Source organism: Cebus imitator, unplaced genomic scaffold (genome assembly GCF_001604975.1).
Source record: "Cebus imitator isolate Cc_AM_T3 unplaced genomic scaffold, Cebus_imitator-1.0 Scaffold18, whole genome shotgun sequence".
Classification (NCBI taxonomy): domain Eukaryota; kingdom Metazoa; phylum Chordata; class Mammalia; order Primates; family Cebidae; genus Cebus; species Cebus imitator.
In genome coordinates, this window is record NW_016107333.1 from 9,453,664 (window position 1) to 9,463,930 (window position 10,267).

General features: G+C 46.2%; 1 protein-coding gene across 1 annotated transcript in view; it reads right to left on the minus strand.

The window, feature by feature from the left end:
- KIF3B (kinesin family member 3B) overlaps positions 1-7,575 on the minus strand; it is a 50,439-nt gene extending 42,864 nt beyond the window's left edge. The window contains exon 1 of the mRNA XM_017514582.2: positions 7,454-7,575. The gene's annotated coding sequence lies outside the window, so the exon portion shown is untranslated. The remainder of the gene's footprint in view (positions 1-7,453) is intronic.
- Between the last annotated feature and the right edge of the window lie 2,692 nt (positions 7,576-10,267).

A 10,267-nucleotide genomic window follows, 5' to 3' on the forward strand; every position in this document is an offset into this window, starting at 1 on the left:
AAAAAAAAAAAAAAAAAAAACTAGCCGGGCATGGTGGCACACACCTGTAATGCCAGATACTTGGGAGGCTGAGGCAGGAGTATCATTGAACCCAGAAGGTAGAGGTAACAGTGAGCCGAGATCGTGCCATTGCACTCCAGCCTGGGCAACAACAACAACAAAAAAAAATACAGATGAGGTCTCACTATTTTGCCCAAGTTGGTCTCGAACTCCTGGCCTTCAGTGATCCTCCTGCCTTGGCCTCCCAAACTGCTGGGATTACAAGCGTAAGCCACCGCACCCAGCCTAGATTCTGCATTTCTGACAAGGTCCTGGGGACATGGGCACATGTCCTCTGTCACAGAGAACACACTTTGAGCAGCAAGGATCTCCCTGACTCTGCACCTAGAAGATGCTTAATATTACTGACAAAAGCAAGAGACCTCTCCACACCGCAATGTCTTCATCTGTAAACTGGGGATAATAAGTACTCCACATGGTCTCAACTGACTGACAATTAGTAAATGAGAATGCACAGGAAAGAGCATTCTAAACTGCAAAGTTATACAAATAGCAGTGGTAGCCAGGTGCCGTGGCTCATGCCTGTAATCCCAGCACTCTGGGAGGCCAAGGCAGGAAGACTGCTTGAAGCCAGGAGTTTGAGACTAGTCTGTAACATAGCAAGACCCCATCTCTACAATAATAATAATAATTTTTATTTATTTATTATTATTATTTTTTGCGACAGAATCTCACTCTGTTACCAGGCTGGAGGGCAGTGGAGCAATTTCAGCTCACTCTAACCTCTGCCTCCTGGATTCAAGTGATTCTCCTACCTCAGCCTCCTGAGTACCTGGGACTACAAGTGTGCACCACCATACCTAGCTAATTTTTGTATTTTTAGTAGAGATGGGGTTTCAATATGCTGGCCAGGCTGGTCTGGAACTCCTGATCTCAGGTGATCCATGTGTCTCAGCCTCCCAAAGTGCTGAGATTACAGGCATGAGTTACCACACCTAGCTATCTACAAAAAAAAAAAAAATTTTTGTTTTTGAGATCGAGTCTTGCCCTGTTGCCCAGGCTGGAATGCAGTGGCACAATCTCAGCTCATTGCAACCTCTGCCTCCTGGGTTCAAGCGATTCTTTTGCCTCAGCCTCCTGAATAGCTATGATTACAGGCATGCACCACCACATCTGGCTAATTTTTGTATTTTTAGTAGAGACGGGGTTTCACCATGTTAGTCAGGCTGGTTTCAAACTCCTGACCTCCTAATCTGCCTGCCTCAGCCTCCCAAAGTGCTGGGATTACAGATGTGAGCCATCATGCCTAGACCCCAAAATTTGTTTTTTTTTTTTTTTTTTTTTTTTTTGGGACGGAGTTTCGCTCTTGTTACCCAGGCTGGAGTGCAATGGCGCAATCTCGGCTCACCGCAACCTCCGCCTCCTGGGTTCAGGCAATTCTCCTGCCTCAGCCTCCTGAGTAGCTGGGATTACAGGCACACACCACCATGCCCAGCTAATTTTTTGTATTTTTAGTAGAGACGGGGTTTCACCATGTTGACCAGGATGGTCTCGATCTCTTGACCTCGTGATCCACCCGCCTCGGCCTCCCACAGTGCTGGGATTACAGGCTTGAGCCACCGCGCCCGGCCTAAAATTTGTTTTTTAATCAGCCAGGCATGAGGGTACATGTCTTGTTTCCAGCCACTTAGGAGACTGAGATAGAAGGATCTGAGCCTGGGAGTTCAAGGCTGTGGGGAGCCATGATCACATCACTGCATACCAACCTGGATGACAGAGGGAGACCCTGTCTCCAAAATAAGTAATTAAATTAATTAATTAAATTTAATTAAATAAACAAGTAGCAGTAGAAAGACTATTAGTCTTACTATTCACAGTGTTGAATGTACAACACTGTAATGCCCAGATTTACAAGTACAATTACTGGAATATATAACAATGAGGCTGGAATTCCCTTGCTCAGAAGAGATACTCCATTCAAGAATCCTCTAGGAATTCTGGTAGAGTACAACAGGTTTTCCAGGGATTCTCAAGTTAAAAGCTCTGAAACTCCAGAACCATCATTTGGTGGCCAGGAAAGAACCACTTTGGCAGGGAGAGAGTGGCCATTTGGGGCACCAAGTGAACTCCACTAGTGATTCCACTCCTTCTTCCAGAGCTGGCCAGATTCCCTCAGCCAAGATCCCGAGTCAGCACTGCAATGCCAAAAGCACAAGACAGAAAGACAGATGGGTACTGCCCTGGCAAAGCCCACACCTGCCGCTCCACAGGCTGGCAAAGAGCCATACTATAGAAAAGCAGGGCTCTTTTCTTTTCTTTTGGTTCACAGTGGGAATTTCAAGTTTCAATCAGTTACACCTGGCTAGCTTCCGTCAGCATAATCTGCAATTTCCTCCCCACAGACTACGTATGATGCTTATACCTTGTGCCTCTCCTCTAAGGGGCTCAAAATAAACTATGAATAATTCTTCCTCATAGGGCCCCTTACCAAAGAGTCCTCTCATCATTTCAGAGGCAGATGGCATCTCTAACACCTACTTAATTGCTCAGGCCAAAAACCCAGGAGTCATCCTTAATTCCTCTCATTATCTCACCCTCACCTCACCATCCTGCTGGTTCTACCTCCAAAACACATCCCCAATCCGTCCTCTTTTACCACCTCCCTTACCACCAACCTAGAAGGCCACTATCTTCTCTTGCCTAACCTCCTAACTAGCCTCCTGGCTGCCACTCCTATGCCCTCTAAAATTCATTGGCCACAGAGGTGAGAGTGAATATTTTAAAAAACAAAAATAGATCATGTCACTCCCCTTTTCCAGAACCTCCAACGATTCCCACAGCTTTTAAGACAAAATCCCAATTCCTTACTCTAGCAGACAAGGCCCTGTATGATCTGAGATGCTCCCCACTGCTCCCATCCCCTACATCCATCACCTCCTGTCTCTGCCTTTGACTCACCTGTCCCAGCCATTCTAAGCCTTCTTGAAGTTTCTAGAACTTACCAAGCTTGTTCTCACCTCACAGCCTTTACCCTTGTTCTTCTTTCTAACACATCTTCAAATGGCCGGCCCCTCCCTGGGAGCAAATCTCAGCAAAAATATCACTACCCTAGCAAGGCCGTTTTTTTTTTCTTTTTTTTTTTTGAGACTGAGTCTTACTCTGTCACCCAGGCTGGAGTGCAATGGCATGATCTCGGCTCAGTGCAGCCTCCGCTTCCTGGGTTCAAGCGATTTTCATGCCTTAGCCTCCTGAGTAGCTGGGACTACAGGCAGATGCCACCAGGCCCAGCTAAGTTTTGTATTTTTAGTAGAGACAGGATTTCACCCCAGCACTTATTCCTTATCCAAATTCCCTTGTTCATTTATTGGTGTGTTTTTCTGTTTGCTGCCAGTAGACTATAAGCTGCATGAGAGCAAGGGACTCATGTACCTTTCTACCATGATATCTCCAGGCTAAAACAGAACTGACACATCCTAGGTGCTCAGGAGATGCCGGATAAATAAAATCTGGGGAGGATGGTGGCAAGTGCACTTGAAGCCCGAAGACTGAACTCACTCGCATCATGGCTTCTTGGCTTCTCTTCAGATTTCTCAACTATAAAATTGAGATCCTAATTTGCACCTCATCTTCCTTGAAGGGACACAGAGAAGATTAAATGAGTAAAAGAATGTGTAAGCAAGCGTAAGCATTTTTGTAAACCATTAGGCACCATATTGTTATTGTCAAGTATTGTTACTCTCTGTTACATAAGAGGAGACTCTTTCTCAGGGACTTGTAAATTAATGGATGAAAAGGCTTAGGAAGCAATCTGAGGTTTCTAATCCAGGCACCTAACAGAAGTCTCGGGACACAACAAAAGAGATTAGAATCAGTGGCTTTACTCTGCAGCCAGGCAAACATAAGATAAGATATGAATTCATTTAAAGAAGTCAAATCATGTCAAATGCAGTAAGTTGCAAAGCGAGCTCTGAGTTCCTTGAAGGAGATCAATGTGGGACTGATCTCCACATCCTTCATGTGCCTAGCACAAGGGGATTTAGCAAATATTTACTGAATTGGGTGTTGGGCTACCAAACCTGACATCCTACCAACAGCTTTCACCTTTCTTTGCAACCCACTGTGGCAAAGGGTTACAGGTTCCTGGGGCAACCGTATAAAAATATCAACATTTATATAATGCCATGATGGCTACCGTTTCCTGCTTGCAATGATGTTATGGTTGACAGACCTGGTATTATCATATGCTTTAATTTATTCATTTGCCAAGCATAAATGGAAAATACAGTACAAGCACCACATTAGTCCAAATAACAATAGCTAATGTTTACCAAATATGCTGGCCACTTTACATATATTGGGTTCAAATAAATCCTCAGAACAGCTATACATAATATGTACTATTATTATGCTCTTTTTTTTTTAGATGGAGTCTCGCTCTGTCACCAAGCTGGAGTGCAGTGATGCAATCTCAGCTCTCTATAACTGCTGCCTCCCAGGCTCAAGCGATTCTCCTGCCTCAGCCTCCTGAGTAGCTGGGACTACAGGTGCCCACTACCATGCCCGGCTAATTTTTTTTATTTTTTAGTAGAGACAGGGTTTCACCGTGTTGGCCAGGATAGGCTCGATCTCTTGACCTCATGATCTGCTCTCCTCGGTCTCCCAAAGTGCTGGGATTACAGGCGTGAGCCACCACACCCAGCCTACTATCCCCATTTTACAGATGAGGAAACTACACCACCAAGGTGTTCACAATTAACTATGAATAATTCTTCCTCACAGGGCTCCTTACCAAAGAGTCCTCTCATCATTTCAGAGGCACTGAGCATCATTTCAGAGGTAAAGTAGCACCTCTTTGCTCAGTAGCATACAGCTTGGAAGTGGTAGAGCCAAGATTTTAGTCCAAGTAGTCTGATTGCAGGCTTTTAACCACAACTGCCTAACACCACTGAAAGGGCCTTCAGTATAATCTAGCCTAGTCCCCTCATTTTAAAGNAAGTGGTAGAGCCAAGATTTTAGTCCAAGTAGTCTGATTGCAGGCTTTTAACCACAACTGCCTAACACCACTGAAAGGGCCTTCAGTATAATCTAACAGAGAAGCCCACTTTTAAAGATTCCAGCTCTCAGTCCGGGCACAGTGGCTCACGCTTGTAAACCCAGCACTTTGGAAGGCCAAGGCAGGCAGATCACCTGAGATTGGGAATTCGAGGTCAGCCTGACCAACATGGAGAAACCTTGTCTCTACTAAAAATATAAAATTAGCCAGAAGTGGCGTGCCTGTAATCCCAGCTACTCGGGAGGCTGAGGCAGGAGAATAGCTTGAAGCCGAGAGGCAGAGATTACGGTGAGCTGAGATCACTCCATTGCACTCCAGCCTGGAAAACAAGAGCAAAACTCCATCTCAAAAAAAAAAAAAAAAAAAAAAAAAAAAAAAAAAACCCAACTAAAAAAAAAAAAAAAAAAAAAAAAAAAAGATTCCAGCCCTTTTCTGAGGTCCTTACTTTGTACAGTATCTATTTAAATGAAGCGTTACATGAGATTTCTTTCCTTGCCTTTTGAAGAAAAGCTTCTAGCCAGTTAAAAGTAACAAAAGAATAATCATGGCCTTATAATAGCAACTGTTGCAAAATCAAACACAACAGTGAATGGAGGATAAAATACAGCATTTACCTAGAAACATGTCCACTTTAATCACTTAGTAGATGCAAGATTCTTAGGCAATGGCCCGATGTAGTGGCACAAGCCTGTAATCCCAGCACTTTAGGAGGCGGCGGCGGGTGTATCACTTGAGGCCAGGAGTTTGAGACCAGCTTGGCCAACATGGCAAAAGCCTGTCTACTAAAACTACAAAAATTAGTGATCGAGGTAGTGAACATCTGTAGTCCCAGCTACACTGGAGGCTGGGGCAGGAGAATTGCTTGAACCTAAGAGGCGGAGGTTGCAGTGAGCTGGGATTGAGCCACTACACTCCACCTGGGCAACAGACTGAGACTCAGTCTCAAAAGAAAAAAAAAAATTCTTAGGCAGGTCCTTTCCTTTACTTTTCTGAACCTGTTTCCTCTTTGGCAAAATGAGGATGACATCACCAGCTACCCGGCAAAGTCTACATAAAGAGTAAATGAAATAATATACCTGGTAAAGTGCTTCTTAATCATATGCTTATAAAATAGTTATTACTGCTTTAAGCACTTCCCAAAGGACATAAAGATGTCTCTTTTCTTCTGGAAGAGTCAATGAAGCCCAAGTAGAAAATGAGAACATGGGCCAGGCCCGGTGGCTCACGCCTGTAATTCCAGCACTTTGGGAGGCTGAGCCAAGCAGATCATGAGGTCAAGAGATCAAGACCATCCTGGCCAATATGGTGAAACCCCATCTATACTAAAAATACAAAAATTAGCTGGGTGTGGGAGGCTGAAGCAGGAGAATCGCTTGAAACCAGGAGTCAGCGGCTGTTGCGGTGAGCCGAAATCTCTCCACTGCACTCCATCCTGGCAACAGAGTGAGATTCCGTCTCAAAAGAAAATAAAGAAAATGAGATCATGACCCCAACTATTTCCAAGGGCTTGACCTCAAAGAGTTTCCCAGGGCTACTTGTAGAAGTCCACTACTTCCCTTGCTCTGAGCAGAATGGAGAAGTAAAACTGGGATTGGAAGTTGGCATTGCAGTCGGACTACCCATATGAGCTGGCATCCTACACACCTACACCTAACCTGTCCCAAAGTCATTTCCTCCTGTGAGTCTTGCCCTCCTACCCTTAGACACCTCATGATAGCTGGTTGAGCACTTACTATTTTGCCAAGCTACTTGACATACTCAGTCTCATTGGATGTCCACAGTAGTCTATAATCCCATTTCACAGATAAGACAAAGAAGACTCAGAGAAATTAACTTGTCCAGGGTCACACACTTACTAAGTGAAAATACCACATCTCTAGTAACTCACTCAGTCTTCAAACTGGCTGCTTGGTCTCCCATGCTAGGGTTCCCTGAGAGTGCTCCATCTCCCCATTTAGGGCACTTTCACATACACGTCTCATCACCTTAACCACTCTGAGAAGCAAGGTTAGGACCCCACTGGACAAACAGGTCAACTAAGGCCAGAGAGGAGAAAAGACTTGCCCAAGGTCACACAGCAAGCCCGGGACAGCAACGAGGTTCGGACCCCAGGCTTTCGCTTCCCCGCCCTCCTCCCAAACTGGTTCCCTGATCACAGTCCCAAGGTCCCCAGGTGGGCTGCGGCTCAGGGTGGTCCTGTCTGGGGGTCGGGCCGCGATCCCGCCCGGGGGAGAAGGGGGGAGGCCGTCCGGACGACCAGAGGATGCCCGGGAGGCAGGGCAGAGGATGCTCGGGCTCGCAGGACAGCAAAGCCAGGCGGCGGCGCGGGCCCGCCGGGAAAATCCCAGGCAGCCACACGGATAGGCACTGCTCGGCGGACGCCCGGCACCTCCGACTCACCTGCGGCCCGGGCCAAAAGCGGGCGGCGGCGGCGGCGGCGGCGGCGGCGGCGGCGGCGGGGGCGGCGAACCCCTGGCTCAGCCATTCCCCGCTGCCCCGGATGGGGAGAGACAGTGGCCGCTCACTTCCTTAGCAACCTGGCTCAGCGACCCACTTCCTTAGCAACCAGTGTCAATTTCAATAACTTTATTGGGACACGAGCAGCGGACAGGGAAAGCCGGGTGCGAGGGGCCGGGCGGGGCTCTGCTCGGTGCTGGCGCTTAGCGGGGGCTCAACACACCTCGGCCTCCTCACCCACCTAAGCGGGGAGAGTGTCGCACAACGTGACCTGCCTCAGTTTCTCATCTGTAAAATGGAACACACGCGATTTCAGCCGCCGTTCAACCTTTCCTAAAAGCGTTCACATCCCTTATCTGACTGGTGTCTCAAACTGCTACAGAGATAGTTCCCATTTAGAGTGCCCCCAGTGACTCAATCCAAACACCTGTAGGCATCCTTGTTGTTTCTTTCCTGTCCCTTACCCAATCCAGTCAGTCACGACCGCACCAGGCAAGGCCAGGCCACGCTCATCTCTAGCCTGCCTGAAATATCTGGTCTCTCTTCCATTCTTTTGTCCAGCTGTGGCTGGACAAGCCATTTTCCATAAGGTGGCCAGAGTAATTATTTACAGCAGATCATAAGCCAGGTGCAGTGGCTCACGCCTGTAATCCCAGCACTTTGGGAGGCCGAGGCAGGTGATTCACCTGAGGTCAGGAGTTCGAGACCAGCCTGGCCAACATGGTGAAACCCCGTCTCTACTAAAAATATAAAATTCAGTCGGGCGTGGGGGTGTGCACTTGTAATCCCAGCTACTCAGGAGGCTGAGGCAGGAGAATCACTTGAATCCGGGAGGCGGAAGTTGCAGTGAGCAGAGATGGCACCACTGGACTCCAGCCAGGGCAACAAGAGTGAAACTCCATCTCAAAAATAAAAATTAAATAAATAAATAAAACAGATCATGCCACTCCCTGGTTAATATTCGATTAAATGGAGTCCCATTGCTCTTAGAATCAAATCTAAAGTCCTTATTACTTCCTGCAAAAAATGTTAAAATTCTGTTCCAGCCACACTGGCCTAGAAGGGCAGGTTCCAACTCCCATGGAAAGTTCCAGCTTACACCTGCTGTTCCCCACTAAACAGAAACTCCATAAGAGCAGCCTTTTATTTATTCACGCTTGTATCCCCATACCTGGAACCAAGCAGAGTCAACAGTAGGTGGTCAATAAATATGTGTTGCTCCTTGAATGAATGAATACCTGAGATGCTCTTCCTCACCTGCTCACCCCTACTTTTTGCCTGTTGTGTCAGATATTGCTATTTCCTCTCGAAAACTTATTTCTTCTTGCTCCTGGACACACACAGCTAGACCATATTTCCCAGCCTTCCTTACAGTTCAGACCAAGTTCTGGCCAATTAAATGTGATGTGTGCCATTCTCAGGCCTGGCCCATTAAAACTCCTGCATAATTTGATTTACAATTTCTCTAAAGTGAAGAAGTGTATTTTTATTTTTAAATAAAATAATAAAGGAAATACCAAAAGAGACTGCACCCAGCCTCTTTTGGTGTTTCCCAAGGCTAACTGCCTCATTTCCCTCCTCCCCATTTTCATTAGCTTTCTTTGCAGCTATTAATTTTTTCCTATGTGGTTAATAAATTAGACAAACAACCAGCAAAGTGATTTTTCCAGATGTGTAATATAACAAATAATTTGGCTGGGTGTGGTGGATCATGCCTGTAATCCCGGCACTTTGGGAAGCAGAGGCCAGCAGATCACCTGAGGTCAGGAGTTCAAGACCAACCTGGCCAACATGGAGAAACCATGTCTCTACCAAAAATACAAAAATTAGCCAGGCGTGGTGGTGGGTGCCTGTAATCCCCACTACTTGGGAGGCTGAGGCAGGAGAATTTCTTGAACTCAGGAGGTGGAGGTTGCAGTGAGCCGAGATTACCCCATTGCACTCCAGCCTGGGTAACAAGAGCAAAACTCCATCTCACAAAATCAACAACAACAACTTAAAAAAAAAAAGTTCACGAATTCTCACTTACGTTTTTCTCCTGAAGTCTTCAGCTCTGATCTGCAGCAGTACTCTTCAGGCCTACTGCACAGCTGTCATACTGAACTTTTCTACATCCTACTCCTGATTGGGATTCCCTGTGCCCTGGACCTTGTGTCTCAAACTTCTGAATTGTGGATTTACTCTGTCATCCCTGTGCAGCACATCTTTCTGTAGATTCCTGAGAAAGTTTGCAAAGAAGCAAATATATTTAGTCCTTGTATGTGTAAATATGTCTTTATACTGTTTTCACACTTGATTAATAGTTTAGTAAGGTATAGAAATGTAGGCTGAACGCTGGGCATGGTGGCTCATCCCTGTAATCCCAGCACTTTGGGAGGCTGAGGCCGGCAGATCACCTGAGTTCGGGAGTTTGAGACCAGCCTGACCAACATGGAGAAACCCTGTCTCTACTAAAAATACAAAATTAGCCAGGTGTGGTGGCACATGCCTGTAATGCCAGCTACTCAGGAGGCTGAGGCAGGAGAATCACTTGAGCCTGGGAGGCGGAGGTTGCGGTGAGCTGAGATCACGCCATTGCACTTCAGCCTGGGCAACAAGAGCAAAACTCCATCTCAAAAAAACAAGAAAAAAGAAAGAAATCTAGGCTGAAAATTATTTTCTCTCAGAATTTTTAAAGCATTGCATTATTGTTTCTAGTATCCAGATTTAAGACATCTAATGCCATTCTTAATCCTATTGCTTTGTATGTGTCTTTTT